The sequence below is a fragment of the Ciconia boyciana genome, chromosome 1 (assembly GCF_034638445.1).
Source record: "Ciconia boyciana chromosome 1, ASM3463844v1, whole genome shotgun sequence".
In the NCBI taxonomy this organism is placed as follows: domain Eukaryota; kingdom Metazoa; phylum Chordata; class Aves; order Ciconiiformes; family Ciconiidae; genus Ciconia; species Ciconia boyciana.
Window position 1 is genome coordinate 133,268,530 of NC_132934.1, and position 26,731 is coordinate 133,295,260.

The 26,731-nt window shown below is 42.4% G+C and overlaps 1 long non-coding RNA gene across 1 annotated transcript in view; it reads right to left on the reverse strand.

Annotated features, from left to right (window-relative positions):
- Positions 1 to 686: 686 nt before the first annotated feature.
- The window catches only part of LOC140645549 (uncharacterized), a 60,684-nt gene continuing 34,639 nt past the window's right edge, over positions 687 to 26,731 (reverse strand). The window contains exons 2-3 of the long non-coding RNA XR_012040022.1: positions 11,295 to 11,506; positions 687 to 1,907 (exon numbers count right to left, since the gene is read on the reverse strand). This is a non-coding gene — a long non-coding RNA (uncharacterized lncRNA). The remainder of the gene's footprint in view (positions 1,908 to 11,294; positions 11,507 to 26,731) is intronic.

Below are 26,731 nucleotides of genomic sequence, written 5' to 3' on the forward strand. Positions count from 1 at the left end.
GACAGGATTTTATTTCTTACAGTATTTCTCCATTGAGAAAGAAACAAGTTTGCTTTTTCATGTCTGCTGAAATGTTAGTTTATACCACTGCAGAACGTGTTTCTGAAATCTATTGCTATTAATTGTTCATTGAGAGAAACATAGAATCAATGTTTGTAAAGAGGCTGCACAGACTTGTAAAAAGACCATTATCTTGTTTTCTCTCTCGTCTGTCCAATTTAGAAAGAGGCTTGGGCCATGGACTGACTATGCGTTTTTGGCTGTATATTCAGCTGTTTTGAACAGTTCTCAGCAGAGATATTTTTCAGTACACAGATGAGGAGATTTTGGCAAAAATTTGATCTAGCTGCAAAGGTGGTCAACACAGATACACACTAACTGGAACATCAGTGGGCTCGTTCATTTTAGTGCAGGGATTTTGAGAAGCAAGGAACCAAAAACCTAAAGATATGCCTAGAAAAACTGCAAAGAGTCCATAGTAGAAGACTGCATGGGCTGCTCAATAGAAAGTCCCTACTCTGCCTATTTATGGCTTCCTTTTATCCTGAATTCTGACTTTCAGCTAAAATGTGAAACTGCTAAAATTCACCAGGAGACAGGCATGGGTGGTTTTAATTAATGCTATCAGAGATACATACACAAAAAAATGAGAGGATATGTCTACATGCTGTAATAAAGCATAACAGACAGATTTAGCCCCAATTAACATAAGCAGAGCTAGCTCTGGCAGTGTAAGTTGCCCCTGTGTTAGCCCAGAGCTGTGCTTGAGCTAATCAGCCTTGTGAAGAGTAGGGGTCTTTTCATATGGACAGAGTATGTTTTGGCATGAGCTGGCACCTCCACGTGACACTGTGCTGCATGATTTGGATGTAGCTGTTCTCCTCAGTGTGACTCAGGTTTCTCAACTTGACCCTCAACCATGCAGTGAGGACATGCTGCCACCCGCCTGCTCCTCCATTTCCAGAAGCAGAGACACGTGCACTCAGCAGAGCCCTCTCAGACCACCGTGGTGTCACTAGGATCCAGGTGCTCCAGCGTGTTTTTGCTTTAACTCTTGTCCTTGCCACCAGGAACCTTCAGGTGATTAAATAACATGCTGTATTTGGGTCCAGAAAATGCAGAAAGGACTGGCCCATCTGAAAAATAGTGATTGCGAGGACAAGATGCACTTCATTTCTTCCCATACACACACATAAATTAGCCAAAGTGCCTCTGAAGCTGTTGTACACAGCTTTGCATTTTCTAATAACTTTTTATGGCTTTTATAATTTGGAAACAGAAATCTCATTTCATAAAATAAATCTCTCACAAAGCACATCCTTTAGAAGTACTTCACACTACTACCAAAATCCCCTTCTCCTCTTTTGGATCATGGTTTTGCCTTCCTGTCCAAGTGTAGCTACTCCTGCCTGCTGGAAATGGTGGACAAATGACTACATCTGACAATCTTAGAGGAATTCAACCTTGCAGTTAACTGCCTTCAGAGCTAATGGAGAAGAGGTGATACCAATTTTCACAGATCACACTCAGTGGACTCATTGTAGTCCAGATCGTGCTTACATGACTCCCTGTGTCTACTGCCATTCCAGAGGAGTGTTTCTCTGGTCCTCCCCTTCTCTAATTCTTGCAATCTACCTGCATGGGAAGAAGGGAGCAGATCAAGCACAGAACATGTGTTTCTTTCCTTTAGTCTACACAGAAGTAAATGTGCAGAGATTTCACAGAGAATTGGACGAAATGTCAAGTTCTCCTTTTTCCTAGTCAACAGCATGGGAGGAGCAGCGTGAGGTGATTCTGATGTTCATGAGTGAACCGTGCTAGGAAGACGGGGGTAGCACAAGGGGCACCCTGCCAGGTGAGGAACCCTGCAGACAGGCAGAGTGAACACACGTCCAGTTTCCTGCTTCCTAGAAAACAGAGAACAAAAAGGTTGACATGACCAAGGCAAGAAAGGACAAAGACTCTCAGGACAGGGGAAGCTGGAAACTCATCATTTCAGTCACCAGGAGGAAGGCTTCATTCTCACATCCACTTGCAACAGAACAGGAACAAGTCCTGCTGGGGGAAGGCTCAGGGCTGGACATCTCTCTCTTCAGATTAGGACCAACACTATCAGAATGATTTTTCAAGTGTTAGTGACCAGTGACCCCCTTCTGTAGGAAGGAGAAGCACCCCTTTGCCAGCCAGACCTATCATCCCAGCAGAATTGATTCTGGAGCAGCTTTGCCTGGAGCTCAGATCCATGATACTCTAGAGAGATTGCCAAGGCCCAGGCAAATGCCAGACGGCTCTTCTTCGTTGCTCATTCACATGGGTACCAGTGATACAGCCACAGAAAACCCTGAGCAGATTAAAGGTGACCATAAAGCCTCAGGAGGAAGAGTGAGAGGATCGGAGGCCCAAGTGGTGTTCTTGTTAATCCTTACAGTCACAGGGGCAGGCCCTGAAAGGAGCAGACACAACTGGCAGACCAGTGTCTGACTGCACAGCTGGGATCACTAGCAAGGATTCAGCTTCCTTCACCATGTTGTCTTGTCTGACTATGAGCAAGGACTGCTGAGAAGGGAGGGGACCCACTGGACCAAGAGAGAGAGAAGAATTGTGTGGCCATGTTTGTTGAACTGCTGAGATCTTTAAACTAGATTCACCAGGGAACAGGGGCTGAAGTCCAGAGATGAAAGAGAAGCTGCAAATGGAGGAGATATGCAAGGGAGAAGGCCCCCAGAGGGACTTTTGCATTCCTGCTCAGAGGGGAAGTTCATTCAGAGGCTTTCTTCTATTGCTTGTACAGAGCTCATGTGCAAAGCCTGGATGACAGAAGGACCCACAAGTCCAGGTGCAGTGGCAAGGCTACAACAGGACTGGGATGGTGGTGACATGGTGGGATGCGGCACCCACAATTGGAGCATGGTTCTGGATGAGTACAGGCTGATCAGGCAGAGAGACAGGCAGAGAAGAAGAGGGGAAGCAGTCACACTCTGTGCTAAGGAGCTCTTTCACTGTGTATATGTCCAGTATAAAACTGGAAGTGAGCCTCTAGCTCAGTACCACACAGAGGGAAAAGCACAGGGAAGGAACACTTGGGATGCTGAAGTGGGGTCTGTTGCCATTTCCTTTACAAACCAGATGGCTGTCCTGGGCACCCTTCTCCTTCACGGCAGCTCCCCAGGGGATCATGCCTAGCAATCCCTGAATAAGCCCCCATTTTCGCCCACAAAGCCTGAAGTTCCAACTCTGCTGCTCACCTTCCAGCCCTCCTCTGAACCCCGACCTCCAGCATCTCATGGTTGTTGCAGGAGGTCCTGCTGCCCTGGGTGACCACCACTGCCACCAGCTCTTCCCTTCTTGTGAGCAGCAACTCAGGCTGGCAAAGAGACGGCTAAGGGACACTGTAATGGCAGCCTACTTGGAGGTCAATTACAGAGATGATGACCAAATCCCTCTTAGTATTGTGAGACAGATAATATGACCAAGGGCAACTGGTACAATTTGCTGGTCAAGTTGGTTGTTAAGAAAAACTTAATAGAAAGCTAGTGCAGTACTGGGTCAGGCTGTCCAAAGTGGTGGTGATATCTCTGGCCTTCTGGACTAAGCTGGACAAAACCATAACAGAGCTGATCTGGCACTAGCAGTATTCCTGCTCTGAGCAGGAGGCTGGGCTAGGTGGCCACAAGGGCTTCTTTCCATCCAACATTTCTGTGGCTCTGCAATTCCTCTCCCCTTATTTGTTTTCCTGTCTGGGAAGCTAGGCTGGTAGGTCAAGATCTAGCCTTTAGGGTGCCTGAGAGAGGTTTTGCCAAAAACTCACCAGGCCAGATGTGTCAGGGGAGGACAAGTTGTGATTATCAGTGTTCTTGGGGAAGAGGGAAGAGTAATGATGCATTTATTTTTCTGTCAAAGTATCCACCTGCCTAGCATTAACTTGCATGTTACGCATTTGTACAGACAGTGAGAACTGTACTTTAGGAAGTAGCAAACAGACTGTTCAGCACCTGGTTGACAATCCTAACGCATTCTGGCTTTCTCAGGGCCATTGATTCTTAGGCTTCAGCTACAGGTTAAATGCTGCTGTGTTGTGATCTCTGGATGGGTTGATCAACCAGGTTGTTCAACAAGGCCAACTGCAATGTCCTGCACCTGGGCTGGGGCAATCCCCAATATCAATAGAGACTGGGGGATGAATGGATTGAAATCAGCCCTATGAAGAAGGACTTGGGGATACTGGTGGATTAAAAATCAGACATAAGCCAGCAGTGTGCGATTGTAGCCCAGAAAGCAAACTGTATCCTGGGCTGCATAAGAAGAAACATGGTCAGCAGGTCGAGGGAGGTGATTCTCCCCCTCTACCCCACTCTCATGAGACCCCACCTGGAGTACTGCATCCAGCTCTGGAGTTCTCAGCACAGGAAAGACATGGACCTGTTGGAGCGGGTCCAGAGGAGGGCCACAAAAATTATCAGATGGATGGAATCCCTCTCCTATGAGGAAAGGCTGAGAGAGTTGGGGTTGTTCAGCCTGGAGAAGAGAAGGGTCCAGGAAAACCTTATTGCGGTCTTTTGTTATATAAAGGTGGGCTTATAAGAAAGATGGAGAGAGACCAAGGCCTGTAGTGACAGGACAAGGTAATGGTTTTAAACTGAAAGAGGGTAGGTTTAGATTAGACATAAGGAAGAAATTTTTTACAATGAGGGTGGTGAGCCACTGGAACAGGTTGCCCAGAGAAGTTGTGGATGCCCCATCATTGAAAGTGTTCAAGGCCAGGATGGACAAAGCTTTGAGCAACCTCATCTAGTGGAAGATGTCCCTGCCCATGGCATGGGGGTCGGACTAGATGTAAGTAAGTAAGTAAGTAAGGGTCCCTTCCAACCCAAGCCATTCTGTAATTCTATGACTCTATGATTTCACAAGTGGGATCACAGCCTCTTAATAAGGGAGCTATGTTTTTCAATTGAACATGTTTACAGCATAGGAATAAATGAAAGGTAAATAAACAAAGCAATTACCTTTTTGCTTTGATCAAGAAAAAAAAATTTCCATCTACCATGACAGAAATAAGAATCTTGAGCTGATAAAAAGGGGATTTCTGTCACGGAAAAGATAATCTTTTTTTCTTTCAAACTAAATTGAACTCTAAAGCCAGCAGTTATCACAAAATATTGCCTCCTTCAAAAAATTACTTTGTATGACTTCAAATTTTCAGCTCAATAAACACCATTTTGAACCTCTTTTTTGTAGAAAAACAAAGTGTATTTTGAAGTGATAAATTTTTCACTCCAAAACCTTTTTTCTCTAAAAATAACTCCAAACAGCAATCCACTGAAATCTGTATCAATTTAAGAAATACATTTCACTAGCACACTCTTCTTTCTAGAGACAGCTGTTCAACAAATGTTTTTGAACAGCTCTCATGGAATCTAGATGGGGAGTTATGAGGAAATATATCTCTATGTTACGATCAGGACAGTTTAATTGTTAGAAAGCTTTAGCTACAACATGTATGTCATCTCCATCAGGAGACAGAAGTTGAGGTATCCTACCCTCCCTGTTTTATGTGGTCACTAAAACAACATAAAAGTGGCCAAATTTAATTAGTGGAGACACTTCTTGTGCAATATGATAAAGCTTATGCACAGAGCTCTTCTTTCTTTCCCAAATGTACTCAGAAGCTACACCCTAATCTTTTAAAATATATAAATATACAGCTATTAAATGCAGTGGTAACCACTTGGAAGAGTAAATCTGCTTCTTTAATGCTCGTCTTCCCCTTTTTTGTCAATATGGGAGAGTTAGAGTGGAGTGCACGTCTCCTCAAGGAGAGGAATCTTTTTAAATAAAGTTCACTAAGACTTTTACAGGGCTATAATTAAAAGATATTTTAAAAGACTAATTATTTTGCACCTTCTGTTCATGATCTGTTAGTCCTGTACCGCACTCTGAGATCAAAATGCAACATAAGCAGAAAGATTTACCACAGTCCTTTCCACCTCAGTGAAAGATGTCTGTCTCTCTTTTATTTCCCAGCCATTACCATTTCAGCAGAGTGCCTTTATGGGATAATCAAAAGAAAACATCCCGGAAATTTCTGACATAACTTCACTTTTTTTTTCCCCCTCCATCTCAAACAAGGGCCAGATGCACAGTCTGAGACTAAGTCATAGTGAGGGGCTTTTGGGTTATTTAATTACAGTTTTTAATTAATGTGAGAAAGCTTAACTGATCCTAAATAGTGGTAGCAGTTGACAAATTACAAGAGCGCTCCATGCCCACAGAAAAGCTAATGCTGCAAGGAAAGCACAGGCAATCAACACTAGTTTGTAATCAGTTACATTTCAAAGAAATAGTTTTTCCAAGTGTCTTTGTGCATGTGGGATCACTATCGTCTTTGAAGTTTAAATCATTTTTAAGATATGGCTAGGGGCAAATTAGATAAGAAGGTGGCTGGGCAATTAAATTAATACTTTGGAAAGCTCATATGGTTATAAGATCCAAATACTTATCCTGATAAAATGCTGCCAACATTTTAAAGAGGTGTACCAACTTATTTTTTACCTATAAATTTTGTTGCTGACAGATTTGGTAGGTGTATGATTCAATGCTTAGCACTGGTAACATGATTCATCCAGGTTTCTGAACAGTTGTCCAGGATGAAGGCTCCAGTGAAGACTCTAGCACTGTGAATCGACTTCCACAGGACTTGGCCATGCTCGCAGTAGAGCTTAGAGAGCCTTGCTGAGCCAAGGCTTGCTGCTGTTTTCCAGCTCAGCCCACTGAAACAGGGACCAAGAACATCTGCTTGAGGTGGTGCCAGACCCATCGAGTCCCACACATGATCACAAGACTCATTTCTGTACTCCCCTTCACACCCACCAGCCAGGGCCTCTGAGCAGCTGTGCCTGGTGCCTGGCTTCCCTGGGCAAGGGGGGCTGCACCGCAGCCAGGGACAGGCACCACTCAAGAGACAGATGCTCCAGCAACAGCCTCTCCCACGGCACACGATTTCCCTGTGCCATCTTCGTCACGTTGTCTCATAACATGCCTTCATCACCTGATTAAATGCCTGCCCCCATCAGTGAGCCCAGTGCAGGGTTCCTGCACAGGACTTCACTAACTCGAGAGGTCTGTTGTGATGGACTGTCAGATCCTGTCTCTGCATCTCCTTTTAGATTATGTGGGTTTGACTGTCAATCACTCTTGCTGACAAAGAAATCAATTCTCTCCACAGAGCCAAGTGGTTTTGTAAAATGCATTCTGAATCATATCAACCAGATGCCTTTATAAAGCTGCATTTGTGACCATGACTTGATAAAAGAAAGGGAGTTGCAAACTAAAGTATCTTAATCTTTAAGCCTCTTGAAAAGTCAGCTAACTGTATGGAGCAACAGTAGGCAACTGAAAAGGGGGTGTTATTTCAGCCTGTGTATATAAGTCTTCATTTCGGTGAAAAACTCCAACACAAGTAGTCTCATTTTTAAGGGAGAAAAAAAAAGATCTCATCTGTGTTTGCAAGAAGAAAGAGCCAAAGCTTTGTGCAGACCCCTTTCACACAACCCTCGGGAGCTGAGCCCCAATTGTTTGAGCAGCAAGCGTTCAAAGTGATTCACTGTGATTCACTCCAAGGGAAGTTAGATACCTGTGTTCTTTTGAAAACCCTATTATGTGATAGTTTGCCACTTTGGATGCCTGAGTATTATTAGAAGTCTGCCCTGGTTTGCCTGTCATGTACGCATGGTCAAGGTGAGTAATTATCGCCATTTTCTAGACCTGGAAATGGAGATGCACAGAAGTTGGATTGTTTACCCAGCAAAGCACACAGGAATAGTCCTGCTGGGTTAGAGCAAAGATCCATTCAACCCAGGAGACTGTCCTGGACAGTGTCAGCAATGGAGACTTAGGACAAGGCTGTAAGTAACGTGTCTTTAGTTGTATTTCCCCTGTTTTGCCTTCTCAACTCCTAGCAACTGTTAGCATAGGGACTTTCTGAGACAGAGTTGCATCCAGTGGGCTATGTTCAACAGCCATCAACAGAGAAGTGAGCTATTGGCTGAGAACGGATCAGATCCAAATTTTTATCCTCATGCCTTGTAGGCTGTAAAGGATGTCTAAAGCCTGGAATCAAGTTCACATTAAGACTGAAATCTCCTGAAGATGAAAGCATGAAACAATTGTCCCCTGAGAAGCTGGAGACAGAAGTCAGCCTGGCTTCAGGGACACAAGGTTTTCACATGGACTCTCTCACAGAATTTAAATTTTCCATCTGGAACCTGGATCTACCGAGGTGAACAGAAGTGTTACAAAACCCCACAGAGCCAGCTGTGCAGTTAAGTTTGATATCTATGAGACAGAGCAATGTGAATCACTTGTCACCATCATTATATTCAACATGCTCCATAAGAGGAATCACTGAGAGCTTTCAAGAGCACTTCAAGGTTTTCTTTACTGCACTATCTGTTGCAGAGGACTGCATTTTCCATTGTAATGTACTGCTTTAGAATGAATCCCTAGAAGGTAAAAATTTCTTAAGCTATTGTGGTATTATAATTTTAATAAATATTTTCCTTGTTGGTTACAAATTTCCCTAGTACTCTATGCAAGCAAAGCAAGGAAGGAGTCGCTGCAAGCAATGTCAACTAACAACTAACAACTGAAAGAATCAACTAATTCACCTGCTGGGCATCACTCACTCATGAGGTTGGCTTTCATTTAGCTAAAACACCCACTAGTGATTAACAGTACTTTATTTGCCCACTAAAAAGAATAAGCACACTTCTGAGAAATTAGCTGTATTACATCTTGTAGGATGTTTGTGGCGGAGGGAGGGGTAGGTTTTGTAGCTCCTTCCAGGAAAACCAATGCCTTTGCTTAAAAAAAAAAGTCAGAAAAGCACAGGGTGAGAAACAAAGGACAAGTGGGAATGACACTGCAGCAGCACAGCTCCTTGGAAGCTGGACAAAGTTACAGAAGCATCTCTGGTTTAGCAAGTCACTGCTGCAAAGTGCTAAGCGTCTCCATTCCTGCTGGAGTTAATGGACACCCAAAATCCTGAAGGAGAAGAAATACTTCTAAACTAAAAACTCTTTTACTCAGCTCTTTATTTTTGCTGAAGCAAAAAATCACTGAGTTCAAAACCAGTGAAAAGCTGATCCAACAGCTTATGCAAGTGAGTTTCTTGCCAAAAGAAGGAGTGCTGGAACAAATGAATAACTTAAGGAAAAATGGGAATACAGTGGTAACATCTATAATGATTTAACAACATGTCTGAGCCCATTAAAAAGATGGTATTTTTTACTAGACTAGAGAACTGAAGCATCTATTTATATTTCAAAATAAAAAGCAAAACCTAAATGTCCTCTTGGCAATTATTAAGCAGTTGCATTTATTTCAAAAGAAAAAAAATATTATATTTATATAGCACAATGCAGTATCATGTAAAGATGCCCAGACTAACCCTTAACACTGGATGTTGGAGAAGGCTATTGCCAAGCGAGCAAGGAGATTATCGATGCAAATATAACCTCCTGCTGCTTAGGAAGGGTAGTGAACCAAGGCAGGGTCATGCTGTGACGACCAGGTCCCTTCTAGAATCAGAATTACCTTGTAGAGAACTGGTGTGAAAATTTCTGGATGGCACTGCCCTTTGCTATGCAATCCCGAAGGAGGCTATGTTCATCTAGACGTTTTATCTAAACCTCTTTCTGGTTTATAGACGTTTCCGAGCAGTCTTCTAGACATTGTGTTTGGTTTTCCCTCTTTGCTATTGTATCTCTCTGTGTATGCTACTCAACATTGAAGGGGGACAAGCTCATAAAATGCAACTGATGCCTGTCCAAGCTAAAAAACTTTGGGTATTTCAAAAACAAGCAAATAGAAAAACTATCAAGTGTATGTATTTAGGCTCTTGTGACAATCCACACCACTCATAAACTGCGTGTCTGCAGTCCCTGTGGGAGTACTGGCCAGGAAGCCAACTCCATTTTGGATATGCAGACCTTCACCTTGACAGACATCCTTTCATCTCCATCTTCAATGTAAATTCCCAAGAGCTGCTAGCACAAACCTAAAAATAGAGACTCACTAAGTCAACTGGCTCCTTCATAAAAACATAAACATATTGGACAACACAACAGGAGGGGATTGATTTGACCGATCACTTTGCAGCGCTCCTTGGCAATGAAGCTACCTGCCCGGGATTTCCATCCCTTGGGGAGCCTGATCAGGGTGTCTCACGCCAGTGACACTGTGCTGAGATCTACTGGAGGACGCGTGGGTGCAAAAGAAGATTTTGACAGAGAAAAGACTGTTGAAATGAAGCTGCTTTAGACAAGGGACAACACAAGAGGCAGAAACAAGTGGATGAGCTAAGGGAGAACAATGAAAAGCTAAATTTGACATGCATGTGCATACTTTTTTTTAATACAATTTTTATAATATTTCTATAAAAGACAGACATAATTTTTCAATGCACTCCATGACTAGTCTTTGCACAGAGATTTGCCCTTTCTTACTCTCTCTTCCTTCTGAGATCCTAACAAGCAAAAACACTGTTTGCTATAATCTCATCTCTTTCCTGAGTATGACTCCACTCACCTTAGTTCCAACAACTAAAGTCCCAAGATACCTTGGTTAGAGGCTGGAAGAGGAGCAACAATCATGGTAAGACTCAAGGCTAATTCTCCTGATTAGACCAATGTATTTCCCCCCCTGCTGGTCCTAAGGTCCTCTGAAAGCCACCAGCAGATGTAGAAAACCTCACCAACAACTTCCCTGTACAGTAGCCCTACCTCTTTTTCCCAGGCATAACCGCAGGCAAACAGCTAACATCTAGCTACAAATTTTTGCTAGCATCCAACTTCAAGATACTTGAAAAACAGAGAAAAGTGATTTAGATAGATTTGATTTCTGCAATAAAGAAAAAAAATCATTTATCTAGATGTACAGGCCTTATGTCATTCACTCTGACCAAAAGCCACCTTGTTCACTGTCTCCAAAGCATAAGGATGTATTTCCTTTCGGAAGTGTTGTAGAAATACTGCTCAGGCATATCTCCTGCTTCTTCCTTTTCTTGCTTTTCACAGTTAACCTCATTCATACCTGGCAATACTAGTTTCCCCTTTGGAGGTGGCAGTTAGTGTAACTGCTGGAAAAAATAAAAACAGCGCTGGAAAGTACGGCCTGAAGAGCCAACAACATTGAAAGTTGTGAAAGACATGACAGAAAGGTAGGCAGGTCATGCTTTTAGGAGGAAAGTCAAAAACCAGTGGGTTTTCATGAACTGTGGAAAACAGCTACATACTTACCAGCTGAGGACACGTTGTATGGTACAGAGTAATCAATAACATGCCAGATGTGTTTGTCCTCCAAGTCATATTTCCTTTTGTGCACTTTCCTTCTGTTTGTAGCAGTGTGCAGACTGATACAGGCTACTTGAATGTTTTCCTCTTGCGTCTTCCTATTTCCACAAGATCATTTCAGCAGAGGCATTGCCACTCTTAGCAAAAGCAAACTGTTCCTGTTTGTATCAGGCAAACCAGATGGAGAAAACAAATCATTAATTTATGACTTAGAAGATACATTTTTATGACAGGACTTTGTAACACCCTACACTTCTTTTTTTAATTTAATTTTTCATGACATTTACGAGCAGATAGGAAAATAAAATTAGAAACAGGAGATTCCTCACAGTGGCGGCGTGCTGTCCCCAGTCCTCGGGCTGCAATTACAGATCCTCTTCTGCCAGTAGCAGCCACAGGTAAAGCTGTTCCTGCTCCCCCATACTCTCAGCACCCAGACGCTGGTGGGTGTAAGGGATCAGGGCTGCCTGGTGGGGAAGGAGGGGCAGGGACAGGCATTTGGGGACAGCAGCACCTTTACTCAGCTGAGCAGCAGCAGAGCTGTGTGCCTGGCCGCAGCCTTGGCCAGCAGGGATCAGTCTAGTCCAGAAATCCCATCTCTGCTTTGGTTCAGGATGGTATCGGACAGCAGGTGACCTTTCCTTCCCCATGCTCCTCTGCCAGCCTCGACGGAGGAGAGGCACTAGTTTTACTAGCCAGACATAAACATGCCTGTTTCCAGCATTTGGCAATGCTTGGGAAGGGAGCCAGGATTTTCACCCTCCTGTGCACTGGCTGTGTTTAGTGCTTCGCACGGGTACACGCGCAGCGTCCTGCACACGAGTGTTGCACCCTCTTGCTAGCAGGGGCCTGGGAGCGAGCATTTGGGGTGACTGCCAAGTGCCCTGGGCTATGCGAGGGGTCCCGTTAGCCTGCGACAGCTCCGCAGGCGTAGGATTGCTCCCTTGCAAATAGCCCAGGGTCTTACACTTGCAAGATTTCCCAACGGCCAGGGGAGGAAAAGCCTGATCAGAAATATTGCTTGTCATGCTTTAACAAGGTGGAGAGCCTCTCCATCTCCACTGTTGAATAATTCCCATAGCAAAAGAAAGTGTGTGCTCTCTCTCTCTGCTCCCACAACTCCTCTAATAGCTTCACAGAGCAAATGATTTGTGAATCTCTGAGTTCTTCGGATAGCCCTTCTTGGTTTTTTCATGGACCTCTGTGCATCATGGTTATTAATCACCCGATTCATTGATAATGCTGACGCAGAGAGAAGGTTATGAAAGTACGCACACTTTGGAAACTGGATCTGATTGTTGGGTTTGTTTGTAAAACTGCTCAGATTGTGGGAACAGTGACAGGCTCTAAGAGGGCAATTTAATTTTTTTAAGTAAGTCAGATGAAGCGGCTGCTGCTTTTAGTTAATTGCCAACTCTATTCTTCAGCACTAAACAGAAAACAAATTCTATTCTATTCCCCATAACGAGCCAATTCCAATTAGGGTAATTACCATGGGATAATTGTAGACTACCTATGGTTAATTAGTGAGTTTACAACACTCCAGGGGTGTAAATATTTTATGATAACCACAGTTTCATACATTGTTACCACTTAATTTAATATATTACATCATTGTTATTGGGAGGGTGGGAGAGAAAAAGAGGCAAAACCTTGAAACACGATAGCAAAAGCTGTAACAGGCTCTTTCCCCAGTAGTCAACCACCCTGCCAGATAATGTCATTATGCTGAAAGATTCCCTTTTTTTAGGCCATCTTATGTTCACTCAGCAGGAAAAACAAGTGCACCACCATCAGCACTGGGCTTTGAACTTCTGAGCTTGATGATAAGAAAAGCGAAGGGAGCCAGGAGATGGTGTTGGGCCCAATCCTTCCTGCGCAGCCCCGTCTCTCTGGGGCACCGTGCTGATGGGACACCAGGCACCCGTGTCCTTGCTCCACTGAAAAACATTTCATGAAACACAATCTTATCAGGATGAAACAGACAAAGAATGATAAATATCTGCAAGTTTTACTTGGTATGAAACGTTGTTGGCTGGTGTCCTTGGAAATGTGAGTGTTTTCATTTAGTCATTATCTCATCGAAAATGTGACATCATGAGAGGGAAGAGAGAGCGAAAGCAAGCGTTCAACTTCTGGAGAAATGCACAGGAAATTCCACTTGCAATCAGAACTGAGACTGGGAATATAAAACCCAGAGAAACCCCTCAGTTTGCTAATTGGCCCCTCAAAAAATTGTCCTGTGTGCAGAAATTAGCATTTAATAGAACAAAGAATGTTCCCCAAAGCATGTCCATGTGTGGGGTGTGAGCAAGTGATTTAGTTTGCCTGTTGTGTAGTGTAACTCTTGATCTATTAAAGCCTTTCTCTAAACATATGGAAGTTCAGAATCCCCATCCCAGAAAACAGGGACATTTTAAAAAATCAGTTCCTTCCTCTTCACTATACAAGAAAATACCCATGTCTAATACGGTTTTGGTGTGAGCTTTCATTGTAGTTTCCAGCTTTATCAGCACTTTATGATAAAATAATCCCATTCATCTGTAAAGAAAAAGTTTAGTCAAAATTTTACTATATAACCTTTCTCACAAAACAGCCCTAACCACAATTAATAACTCTTATTGCCAGTCTCTTTCAAGATAACCTCCCATTCAAGAGACAACCAAGACAACTGCTGATTTTCTTCTCCACTTAAATTCTTCTGTTCTCTGAATAATGCTACAACTAATTTGGAAATGTTCTGCTTGAATATCTCTGGTGTTCTTCAGAAGGGAAAACTAGGTTTGCAGCACAACTGGTGAAAGCTTCTTTGTATGCCAATACTAATGGGCATTTTTGCTGCTGATTGCCTTCCACTGACTTCCAGCCAGGCCAATAAATCAGACACGTATTACTATTAAATTCCTGAGTATAACTCCGCAGTTAGATGAAATGATGAGAATTATAGACATCCATGAGAACGATAATGTTTTATTCATGCTATGCATCTAACTGCTGGCCTGTACAAACTGGGGAACTAAATGTGCTTCATCTGCCCCATTTTCTGTGGACGCAGGAGAAGAGTGGGACCGCTGTCAGCAATTTGTATCTCCTCTGGAGACAGCCCCAGTACAATTCTTGACCTATAAGTATGGCAGTGATTCCAGGTCCCCTATTTAGACATAGCCTCTGGGTCTACCCCAAACATGAATCACTGTTGGTGACAAAATGCACTGTGTGCATTCCCTGGCTTGTTACCACTCTCTTATCCCTTGTGAAGGATTATTTCAGAATTATTTCACAATCCCTAAATATAGTATAGTCATGCTTACAATTTCAGTGGTTATGAAGAAATCTTCAAAAGCACAGAACCTTTTAAAGTGATACCATATTGAAACAGCACTATTGCCAGCTTTGTGCTGCCCATTTGTGCATTTTGGAAACACCAAATGATGACAATTTATATGAAAACTTTTTGTTACGTCCGAGTTATTGATGTTAACAAACTTTGAACTGATTTGGGGTTTTGCTCATTTTCAAAAAACCTCCCATATCAGACATTTTAGATGCTTTCTAGCCAGCTTCCAAAACCTACAGCCCACCTTTGGCAACTTCATCAATTGAGTTAGGACTGTCTTCAAGAGAATTTAAGAGACACTAAAGATTGAAATTGTGGGTCAGCATTAAAAAACTTTAAATCATGGACTGTCTTGTATTTTTAAACTACTGTATGCATTCAGTATTCAAACCATGACAGAGTATACACTGTGCAAGTTGTAGTATTCCTCTGTTTCGTATTTAATTTAAAATTTAAAAAAGTTTTCAAAAATTCAGTTAACGTTGCTGTCATTGCAGCAATGTTGCTATTGCACTTAATCCAGAGATCTCACAGGTAATTACAATCTCAGTTGCTTCCAGGACTTGACTGAAGGCCAGCTGAGACACTGGCGTTCCTGACTACTTGCATATTGGGAAGAGGCAACGACAAAGAAATTGCAGTCATTTAAGAAGCTTTGCCAAAGGTGGACAGGAGAGGCGTTAACCAGGGTTAAATGGCTGTCCTTTGTGGAATGAACATATTGCAGGAGAGGCGTGCTGCAGGATGGCAGAGGTCAGGCGGAGCGGATCACGGCTGAGGCATCTCAGAAACTGGCTAGTGAGTGAGACGGAGCCCCAGAGAGCGGATCCCTGCAACCGCCCCTCACCTTCCCTGAGCATCACCAAGGCCTGCCGCGTTATCGGGAACGTGCTGGCCTTCCACGAAGCCTGGCAACTCAGGAAACAGCCTGCCCATTTCTTTCTGTTTCCTTGTGGGTTCACACCTTGCGCACAACGTGAATCTAAAGTTCAGGTTCTGAAGGTATTTTATTAGATTGGCTGCTAACTGTAGCAACTAAGTGAAATGTGCTTTCAATGCCAAAGAAAATGAACAGCTGCGTTAAGCACTTACAGATCCATCTTGAATAAGATTAACTAAAGTTACCTGACAGTCATGTTTTTCATTCCCACTCCTCATTAAAACTTCAACATTAGTTGTTTGCCACAAGTAAAGTCTTATTTAAATATGCAAGTGATAAGTGATTTATTTCAAAGCTAAAACTAACAATTCTTACAAGAAAGCCGGAAGCTCATAAAGATAAAATCCACCTGATCTAATCACATTTCCCTTTCTTGAACTCATCCTACTTTTTAATAGCTTAAATCACCTCTGAAGGAGAAAAATAATCAATCCACACACGTCTCTGGAGCAAAGCAGAATTATTTTTAGATTGCACTTTGTGGCTAAAGCTATAACATATTGTTCTGCTCTGAGAAAGCACTCCATAAATGTGGCATCACACAGGTCTGCTTCAGCAAATATATCAGCTGTTCATTTCTGAAAGAGCAGGAATAATCATAATGAATTAAACTTTTGAAGAGTATACTTCCTTTAAAAATTATTTTATGGCTATACCAAAGATAAAGGCCAGTAAACAGTTGAGAAGTTAGTTATAATCTCAGGAGGATAACTGTTGTACACAGCCAATCCTCTTAAAAAATCAGGAGGAGGTAGATAATGGAATAACTGCCATATGGATACACTTTTGAGGGACTTTAAAAAATACAGCAAAAAAAAAATCGCAGGAAGGAAATCTTTATACATAGTCAAGAAATACTACACAAGAGATTTGCAAAACAGTCAGCTGTCATTACTAAGAAGCTATCAGATCGTAAGCCTAGGCAAATATCTCTATAAAAGTGGGTCACAGATGAACAGATCACACTTATTTGGGATATATAAAGGAGCAAGGGAGATAAGGAGAGGAAAAATATGAGCCTGATCCTGGTTTATTTAATCTCTGTGCTCAGAGCAATACTAGAATATAAATGCAGGGGGCAATATGGCTTTAAGGTAGCTTCTACTTCTATTTAAAGGCAACTTTGAAAATAATAGAAAATGACAGATGCAGAGAAAACAGAAACTCAGCAAAATGTAAGCCCCATACTCAGTGCTCTCCTGCTCCGTGTAAGCCAAGCAGGTGGCTGTACCAATCCATCAGCACCATGCGCTAACTATTCCCTCTTTCCCAAAAACCACCCTGGTCAGGCTGCAGTTCCTTCGGATGTGCCCAGGAGCAGCCAGTTCTTCACAGTAAGTTTCCATTTCATATCTGACTCTCCTTAGCACCATTTTCAGCTGCCTTTGACAGCCATGCTCTGGAGTCTTCAAACCTCCTCCAATCTCTTCTCTTAAGGGAAGCCAAGCCCACAAAATATAAGCCTTTCACCCCCAGAAAAAGCTATGTTGAGTATTGAGCAGCAGGAGGTATTGAGAAGTATTGAGCATAGCAGGACAAGGCAATTATAGATAAAGCTGAAAATATGGCCTGTAGTAGACTTTATATACAAGCTGTGTTGACCCATTTTAATGAAAATGGGAGATAGCTGATGAATTACATAATCTCTATACCTCCTACTGCCTGCATGGCTTAACTTGCCAAGTACTCGGAGCTGTTGAGCTATTGTTTGCAGAAGTAAGGGTGTGGGTGAGTTACACTCTTTCATGCCAAGTGAAACATTCCCTTCGCGCTCCCCTTCAAGTCCTAATGTGCTCTGACTATATTGGTAGATAGAGTGAATACTTTTTGTCTTCCAAGGATCTTCCTATTTATCTGTCTTTCTAAACTTTGCAAATGCTCTATTGCATTTCAGAGCAGATGCCAGCATGGACCTCTACAAGCATCACTTCATTATTTCTCAGTTACACAAACCATATGTCTGAAATTGCTTGGCTAACTTTATTATGTCCATTATTTTTTTTAAAAGGTTTTTAATTATATCCCCTGTTGTCTTAGGTATCCAGCCTTTTAATAGAAAGCAAATTTATAAAATTAATTTCACAACAGGCTACAGCAGCAATTGTATTTCTCAAAAGACCAAAAAGAATGGGATGGTTTTGTCTATACAGTAACACAGATCAAAAGACAAATGCAAGACATCAACATGTCAAACTGTGACCACGGTAGACATTGCAATCATTCTTTTATTTTAAGAGAGAGAAACACTTAAAATAGCTTTTAAAAAAAATCAGTTTAGTTCCTTGGTATTTTGAAGACTGTTCTATACAGTCCAAAGACAGAAGAAAGATTGGGCACGTGAACACTAGTGTAACTCAAATCAAGAAGTATACTCATATAGTCTAAACAGCTAGTGGAGAAGACAGGTTTTTCTAAGGCAAAGACTCAAGAAGATGCAATTTCCATGAACTGTGATCACATTAAAGAGCTGCAGTAGAGCCACAGTAAACTTTATAATGAACAACCTCGCTTAGACCTTATAATAAGAGAAAACAAAATAAACGAAATGCCTCTTCTATCGTATAGATGATTGTCGGTGCAGCAGTAAATAATACACCTTAAAAGTTAAAGGTGAAGTGATTTCAAATTTTTTATGCCTGTAGAAAATATGAGTTTTGTTGATTATTTGCCACTGACATACTTTTCTTGAGCTAAAGATCCCATTTTGCTAGTAATGATGGAACGTGTCACTGTGAACTAAAACCTGCAGAGAAAAGACCTAAATAACAACCAGGCAGATCATAAAGAGTGCACAATCCACTTGCACAAAACAAAATAGCAAGAGGAGTGATTCATACTTGGGCCTTGCTGAAGATATATGCTATGGAAAAGAATCATTATAGTTTAATAAAACTATAGGCCATATGGATCTGTTTATGAAGCCACTAAATTCTGACTCTGAAAGTGGGGAATATTGTGTAGCTACAGATGCTAAACTGCATCATGACAAATGTGTGAACTATTTTCACCCTATTATATGTAGTCAGGAACCAAAGCATCATACCCTGAGCTATGCTCCAAGATGATGGAGTCATGTGAACCCATCTGATAAAAACATGGCACTCGGCACTTAGCTAGAGGCATTGCACCTTCAGAGGAGAATCTTTCCAGACATTTAAGAGTCTTGGACCTAAAATATGACATCTGGATCTTTTCACCACGTGTATCATGTATTTTCACTTGTGTATCATGTCAGCTTCATAGTCTTGTGCCATTTTCCTTTCTCTGAGAAATTTTGTTCTGAAGTTCCTTTTGTATGTCATCAAGATCAGCTTTCCATTACACAACAACCCATACCTCAATCTATCACTTGGATATTTTTATTACTTGCTACTAGCAGTGCAGTGCTGGAAACCATAATCTATATGTGTAGTGATTAGAGAAATCTACCTATGTTCAGATGCAGTTATACTATCATTATCTTTAAAACTGAAGCATTGTGGAAAATTGCTGGGTGAATATATATTTATTTTTGTGGTCCTTAAATGCTAGTGCTTTTTTTTAGGGGTGGAAACATCCTATGACAAAGGTTTAAGTCAACCCAGCAAAACCAATTTTCTCCTTCCAGACAAAAAGAGAATGTAGTCTAGAACAGAGGAAGAAAATCAGTACCCAAAGAAAAAATCCAAGCATTGGAAAGGGAGGTTCATAAAGCTACATTAAAATCTTGTACACTGTATGTATTCTGCAGTATTGGGAACTGTCTATTCTAAAGAATTTATTAGTGTATTGAGGACCCTCTTATTGAATTTACAGCTTCTAATGCAATCAGACAATATTTTCTTTGTAACACTGATTACTTTTTACTGTCTATGCACAGGTATGTATCTGTCTATTTTTATAGACCATTCAGTATTATATATGATCAACTCAATTCATATCATTTCCAATAGCTTCTCCATAAAAAAACCCAAATAATAAAAGTAAGAGGGAAATCCTGTTTCCATTAAAGTTAATGAATACTTTGCTATTGTTTCCAGCGCAGGCAAGATTTCCTCATAAAAGAGAACACTTACATAAACACAGTTTGATTACTTGGCAGAGTCACACAATAGTATCAGTATCTTTGCCCACAGTTTTAAGGGGAAGAGAGATCTTCTTCCAGTAATTTTTAAATTTGAACTCTATATGATGCCATTATGAAAGTTTAAGGTATTTTCCAAGTAGCTGGGATATTTTAGAAAGGAAAGAAGTCAGTGAAGAAGCCAACTAAGATATATTAGACAATCTTGTTTTATTGCATTTCATCTTTGATAATCCAGTGATATATATATCTACTGTCATTACTATAAAAAGATTTCAGTGCTATCAATTTGCTACAAATCCCCTGTTGGAGTGTTGTTTTTATTGCCAACACACCCAGCTGATTGATCAGCTGACAGCTAACAGCTGAAAAATTTGGGTTTCATCAAATGAGGGGATAGAAGGCGAATCATGGGATTAGCTTTAAACGATTCTTCTGGTGTTCCTATATATCTCAGTATTTGTCAAGTATATATTTGTGCTGCTGAGAACGAGTCACTTAAATCAAATTCATCTTCCACTGTTTTATCCGTATTCCTGCAAGGACAAGTGCAGACCTCTGCTCCAGCATGAAATATGTAAGAAAAACTCCCTGATCTCAGTAGTGGGGGGCATGAGATTGACAGAAAGGAGTGAGCTCAACTACCTGAGCTCTAGTGTAATGCCCGGGGGGATCAGTAATGAGCAGTCTAGCTGAAGGTAATCTGGTGTGGACTTCAATTATGCTCTGTCTCACCTTTTCTGTAGCTCCTAACCCCTCCCCTGAGAAGCAGCAAACTAAACTAGAAGACACAACTAGATTAGATGCAACTTGATCTTACCTATAGCTTTACAGCTGAAATTGCTGTAGCAACAGTGCAGCTTAGGATGTCCTACTGAGCCCTGTCCTCAAAAACCAGAATAAAATTTGAGACTCTAACTCCCAGCACTAAAAGGCATCAATAATAGAAGTGCCTGCTGTGTGTTACCAAAAGGGATAAAATGTCTGAGAGTGCAAAACCTGAAAGTAGTAAAACAGACAAACATACTCGCCATGTTATTCTCCAGGTAGGCAACAGCAACTCTACAGGTCTCGTCAAACTATCCTGTAAAATGGCATTGAATTTTAGGTACCTTGTTGCACAGATTAGCAGAATTAATATGATGAAAGACAGACATGTAGAGAGACTGAGAGTCAAACAGAGGAAAAATAAGCAATAAAAATAAACTTGTGGAGAGCATGGGGAGGAAAGGATCTTACACTCCAGAGAGGGAACATAGGTATGCTAAAGAGTACATAGAAATATGCTTAAAATGCTAACACTATAACATGGAAAAGAATATTCAGATTTAAAATTAGTCTAGCTTCTAACAGTCAATTCTGTCATTTTTATAAATCATTGTCCAAAAAAAGTGCTAAACACATTTTTCAGAACTTATTAAACAAGACATATTTTGGTGACCCTGAAAAACTGTTTGGAGTAGAGTTTCATTAACATGCAGGTAAAAATGATGACCCAACAGGATCAGTCAGTTCTAATTCATCCAGTTGTGCTATATATCCCTGAAGTAGTATATAACATCCTTTACATTTTATGCAAGTCTGACATCATGTGATAAATACTACTGGGAACAAAATGGATGGATCAATTAGCCATCCATAGCTCCTTATTATCTGTGTGCATTTTCAGTTTTTTATAACAACATGAAAGCCATAAAAATGACAAGGCCCATTTTATAGATATTTATGGGTAGATGGTCCATCTAGAGAAAGAACTGCTCCCTGCCATCTGGGATAACATGGCTTACATTTAGCAAAACCTACAGTTTACACTTTTCAATATTCATAGAAATACTATGCACATAGCGTGCATCATCAACAGTAAGGAGGTTTTTTGATAGATCTAATAGCTTTATAAATAAAGTATATATTTTATATATCTTATAAATATAAGAGTATGTATAGGTACACCTGAATTAAGTACTATTACAAATTTCGTTTGATTTCTTCCTGAGACAGGAACCATTTACGATGTCCAAGACAGAATTGAACCATGTCAGGCTATTTCTGTGCTTCCTGTAAAATTTATTTCTTACTGGTTAAATAAATAAATTATCCTCTAATCTGACTGAGCCATTATTTAAACAACACTTCACTGTGGACAGTTGACTTGTTCTCTTTTCATTATTGTTGTGAATTTGATTGATTAGAGATTGATGGGGGCAGGGGGAATGTGGCAGGGGGAGAGTTAGGGAATGGTAATCGTGTGTGGATCCCAACCGAGCTGCACTAATTCTGGGTTCCCCACTCACACTAAGTTGCCTGAAAACCAGCAAGCAAAAGTTAAGTTGTTTCATCTGTATTCTACAATTTGAGTGATTTTCATAAAAATTAATAGACAATCCAAGCAAGGAAAATTAGCTGTTAAAATGCAGAGGGAAAGGGGTTGAGTAGGCAAGTCTCCTTCAGACAGACCACAGTACTGGCTACTGACTCAATCTACAGCAAGAAAAGTAGCTTCGTGGCCGGGAAGAATAGTCCTTTTGCCATCTTGCTTGCATTTACAGATGAAAACACAGCCCAAGCATTCAGCTGAGCAACTTTAGTTTGGTCCATTATGTCTCCCAATTCAAATAAGAATCTATTTATGATTAGTAAAACTTTCTCAATTAGACTCTCCTATATACATTCTTAGCATACACAAGGTATTGGAGAGAACAGTTGAAGAGCCAAGGGGAAAACTGACTGAAGAAGTCCCCAAATTAATATTAATAGAATGTAAAACTACAGCAGCATGTGCCTCCTTGAGCTGTCTCTCATTTTCTGTTAGAGGTGTACCTGAGCAGTCCCAAGGGCTTAAATAGGTGGAGCTGGCTCCTCTGGCTTCCCTGGCAGCTGATTATTTTGCAGTCATTGCAACAGCTGATGTTTTAAACTCGCAGGTTGCATTAAAAAAACAGATGGGTATTTTATGTCTCCAGTTTGCTTTCACTGCAGTGCAACTCACCGTATAATCTTCCAAACTGGAAATGATCATTCATTATGGCTGGGGGAAGGGAGGAGTTTAAAAAGATAGACAGAAAGGACCATGAAATATCAGTTGCACGATTGCCATCTCTCAGAGGAACCCTGATAAGGAAAACAGCTTAGAAAGCACTTTGAAATCTTCCAGTGGTAGCGCAAACTGTTATTACTATTATAATTTCCCTCCCTCCCGCAAGCTGGATGGCTTAGTCACTGGAAGTCAAAATGACTCAACGAACGGGCATGTGTTTGTGCCTGATTGCAGGCACGGAGAAACCTCAGAAGATCCCTGGCTTTAGCGAGGAAACTGAGGAAGGAATTGGTGTGCTGGTGCTGCTGTGCTCCCAACGCCTCTCCCAGACCTCTGGAGCAAAGCACGGGGACTTAAAAACTGCTCCAGCAAAGCCTGGTGGTTTTGTTTCAACCGTTGTGTGTCCCTGAGGGCTGAAGCAAAGCACTCAGAGGAGAGGAAACCCAGAGCAGGGCCTCTCCCAGGACAGGTCCCCCAGCACTTGGGCCACGCTGAGCCGCTCAGACCCAAATGGTCTCATTTTGGACGTGGGCTTTGGACTCAGCCTAGAGGGCCATCAGAGGATGGTTCAGCCAGCTTGTGACAAATGGACATTAGAAATAGGCTCAAATAATCCTTCCCATGGCTCTCCCAACCCTCGCATTGTCATTTTGCCTGTGTAACAGGCACCCTGCACTGGTATGCATGCGCTGCCGTCCCCATGCCAGCTTGGGTGCAATCCTCCTTCAAAGACAGCATCGGTCCCGCTGGGAAAAGCAGGTTGGCATGTGCTAGCTAAAGGCCAGGTACAGAGGGTGACCTGAAGGACTTAAATGACTAGGAGATATTTTGGGAGACAATGAGGGACCTTGTGCTGAGAGGTAAGTCAGGTCCAACATCTGTACCCAGGCAGGCAAACAAATGAGACTTTCTTTGGCATTTGCAAGTGTAACCCTTGGCAAGCTGTTAGACAGAGCTGGCGAAGACCCTGTGTGAATGCATTAATAAAATATGCCCTGGTATTGCTAGCAACGATGTCAGCAGGTTGTTGTTCTTTAAATGCTGCAATAACATTCATGCCTGAGGAGCACAACGCTGAATGGAGGTTTCACCCTTGGCCAAGCTTATCCTTGCTCTGACTTCCCCGACAAAAGAGGACATACAGCAGGCGTTAATTGCGCCTGGTATGTCCAAGTGCTCTGGACATGAACGCAATTGCTTTCTTTGACAGGAGGAGGAATGTGACTTACGTAAGAACAAGAAAACAACATACCCTCTTGCAAACTAGTAAGTACATTGTGTGCCTAGAAAAAGGCTGCGGGAAGAGGAGGCGGCGGGCATAGCTGGGATCTTCAGTGTCCTTGACCATGCTTCTAACATGTCCTTGACCATGTTTTTACACGCCTGGATAAGCTAAACACATCTGAAGAAATCTGCAGCTGCAAGGGTGAGTGAAGCACAACACCACCAGAGGAGCAGAGCGCAGCCCTGACAGGGGTGTCCTGAGGGCACCCTGCGGGGTACGTCGGAGGAGCCTGCATCCTGGCTCACTCTGTGGACCATCTGGGTGCGTGGACCACACGGGAGTTTGAGCTCACCTTCAGCAGTGCATAGGGTGTACTCACAGGCGAGCTCTGCTTCCATCCCCATAAGCAGAGAGAGACTGGGAGGGAAAGGAAACATTAAACCTCCTCTGCGGGGGAGGAAGGGAGGATGCACAGTCCCATGGGTGCAAATAGGCTTTTCTGCAGGATTCTCACATCTTCTCATAGACTCATAAAAGTGGCCATCATCTGCAGTTTTTTCGCATGAGAGCATTAATCCCAACAAGGGAATAAGCAGAGGACACCTTACTTTGCATTTTTCAAAGTAGGAATGACATGCCAAGAATATGCACATGAATAATTATTCGAGAAGAAATACAGGAAGCTTTGCCAAGTGCTACACATCAGGAAGCACTTTAATCCACATGACCAAAAAGCCCTGCATTCATCAGTGCTTTCATGATAACAGGCTTTCCTATGCTTGAGCAGCTAAAATACATTGTTACCTCTACAAAAGGTTTGGTGACAGTTGTTTTGCACTGTATTTCCTACACTTTGTCTGACAGATCATTTCTCACAAAGGTGCTTGAGCTGACCCAGGCATTTATACATACATAAGAGATGATAGTAATTCAATATTGCAAAGTGAATTCTACCTCCCGTGATTACCTATATTGTTTGAAAATTAAATGGGTTGGAGGATGAGGAATGTAACTCACACTGCATTTTGGTTCTTCAAACACAAAGCTGATGTATATCTTCAGCAACTTTCCTTTAAGCAACAAAACAATATAACACTGCCACCCAGAAGCAGTGCCTGCCTTTTTCCTCACTTGACCAGCAAGCTGTTGAAAGAAAATAAAATTCACCAGAAATTAAAATGTTAAAGCTTTAAAAAGTTGAAAGGAAAGAAGGATATTAAAAAAAAAATATTTGCAGATACCTCTCAAAAGCAAATGCACATTTAGTGTCTTGTGTGGGGTAATATGATTTGAATGAAGTTTGCAATGTAATTTACTTCTAGTTTACCTCTGTACCAACCAAAAGGGTTAACCAAAAGTCTTTCTGATCTAAAAAGCCACGTGTCTGGGACATCAGTATTCTCATGAAGAAGAGAGGGCGTCCTGAGGAAGCACTCATGAAGAGGACTACCTGACAGAAACCTCTCCCCAGGTTTGGTCACTCTCAGGCTTCACAAGCAGCGAAGCAGGGAGCACCGCAGCAGCCATGACCACTGCCCTGTTTCCGCCAAGCCCGGGAAATGGTCGCAGCAGGGTGGGTTCACATGTGGTGTCACTGGCCATGCAGTGCCTCTGCCCCCCGATGGGATGCACACAGTGCCGTTTCCTTTTTGATTACCAGCGGCAGGGAGTCCTCAGGGAGGGTCCATATGTCACCATGGGGACCCCGGTGACTTTCAAGTACATTTCTGGCAAATGCCATCACCACCATTGCCAATGTGGTGACACCTGCAGAAGAGGCCTGGGAGACCTTCCCTGGTGAAGAGGAGCCTTGGAGAACCTGTGGTGGGTCTCATGAGACCTGAGAGAAGCAGTTGTCCATTTGTCACTCTTCTGAAACTTCCTTACCAGGGGAATTAAGGGAAAACAGCTTTAAAATTTTCATCACAGACCATCAGAAGGTTGCACAGGCATTTCTACACTGGTACAGGAAGGGTAAATATAAGCAACAGTGACTTTCTTCCTCTTTCAGCCTTGGCCATCATAATGAAACTACAAAAAATACCTGTCCTACTGAACAGCTTCTTACGTAGGGTGATTTAGTGTTATTGCATAAGGCACCTGGAGACAGTAATTAGAGCCCAAATGCTGCCATACAATTTATATGACCTCTTCAAGGCCATAATTAACCAAATTACCTAAATCCTGATTTGGGGGAAGAGGGGGAGGCTTTTCATGACACTGCCGTGACTTTGCAGTGAGTGTGGTGGTCCCCAGCACCATCCCCAACTGCAGTTTCTTGGCTTCACCATCAGACACGATGGGGCGGTGAGGAAAGACCGCCAGCAGTGAACGACGGGAAGCTCACTTGCCAAATTTCCCAAGTCTGAATGCAGGCCTGCCCGCGCAGGGGCACTCGGCTGGGGCTAGAGTGGCGCGCAGAAGAAGAGAGGCAGAGCGGGAGGGCAGCAGGAATTAGTACAATAAGAAGAGAAGTGAAGTGTCCCATCCCCCCAGGGCGCTGGCAGGGGGACAGCTCTGCTGAGGGCACGGGGCTGGGCTGTGCTTCCCCGGGGCTCGGGGAGGGGGTCATGCCGGCCCTGGGCAGGCGGCTCTATGGGCTGCCCCTGCCTGCCCTGCGCCTGGGAGGCTTCGCTGGGGACTAGAAAAAATGCCACTTTTCTGCCAGGGTTGTTCTGCTGAGGAGGAAGAGAGTGTGTGTGGTCTCCTGGCTTATGAAACGCTCAGCGTTTTATTGCTCCTTAGCTTTAGCGTAACCGAATTGCAGCAGTTTGTCTGCCGTCC